Source organism: Arachis ipaensis, chromosome B02 (assembly GCF_000816755.2).
Source record: "Arachis ipaensis cultivar K30076 chromosome B02, Araip1.1, whole genome shotgun sequence".
NCBI lineage: Eukaryota > Viridiplantae > Streptophyta > Magnoliopsida > Fabales > Fabaceae > Arachis > Arachis ipaensis.
In genome coordinates, this window is record NC_029786.2 from 94,731,184 (window position 1) to 94,732,273 (window position 1,090).

The following is a 1,090-nucleotide window of genomic DNA, read 5'->3' on the forward strand; positions in this document are numbered from 1 at the left end:
GAGTTGGAGTAGCACCCATTGTGGAAAAGATGGTTGAATCGCGTCTCAAGTGGTTTGGACATGTGAGAAGAAGACCGATAGAACATCTAGTCAGGAGGGTGGATGAGATGGAAGATGGACAAAGGGCGAAAGGCAGAGGAAGACCTAAGAAGACCATCCATGAGGTGGTCAAACGAGACCTACATGTAAACGGTCTCTCCGTAGACATGATACATGTCAGAGCACAATGGCGTCGTTTGATTCATGTAGCCGAACCCACATAAAGGGGAGCACGAACATAAGCTGAGTGTGGCAGAGATGAAGATGTTGAGATGGATGAGTGGTCATACGCGATTGGATAAAATAAGGAATGAAGATATAAGGGAGAGAGTTGGAGTAGCACCCATTGTGGAAAAGATGGTTGAATCGCGTCTCAAGTGGTTTGGACATGTGAGAAGAAGACCGATAGAACATCTAGTCAGGAGGGTGGATGAGATGGAAGATGGACAAAGGGCGAAAGGCAGAGGAAGACCTAAGAAGACCATCCATGAGGTGGTCAAACGAGACCTACATGTAAACGGTCTCTCCGTAGACATGATACATGTCAGAGCACAATGGCGTCGTTTGATTCATGTAGCCGACCCCACTTAGTGGGACAAGGCTTATATATCGAACCAACTCATAGATTTCATTGTCATGAACTCAACTTATCGAATTATTAACTAGTCGAATTCCAATGGACTCATCTCCGGCCTTAATTAATAATTTGATAACAAAAAAATTAATAAAAAATAATCTAAATTTTTATTATTTAATATTTATTAATTGTTATAATAATTAATAAATATTAAATTAGACTTATTTTAGCTAATTATTTTTTGTTATCAAACATTTTTGTTATAATAACATAAGATATATTTTAGAAAAGCTTGTACATAAACTAATCTTTACAATTTAAGTTAAAGATTATAAATCATTGTTTATAACAAGTTAGTTGCGTAAGGTGTATTTGTGATTTATCTTTTAATTGTAATTCTAGTTGAATGCATGAATTAAGTTTTTGGAAATTATTATGTTCATTTGTTTTGATGAATGATAAACATATTTAACT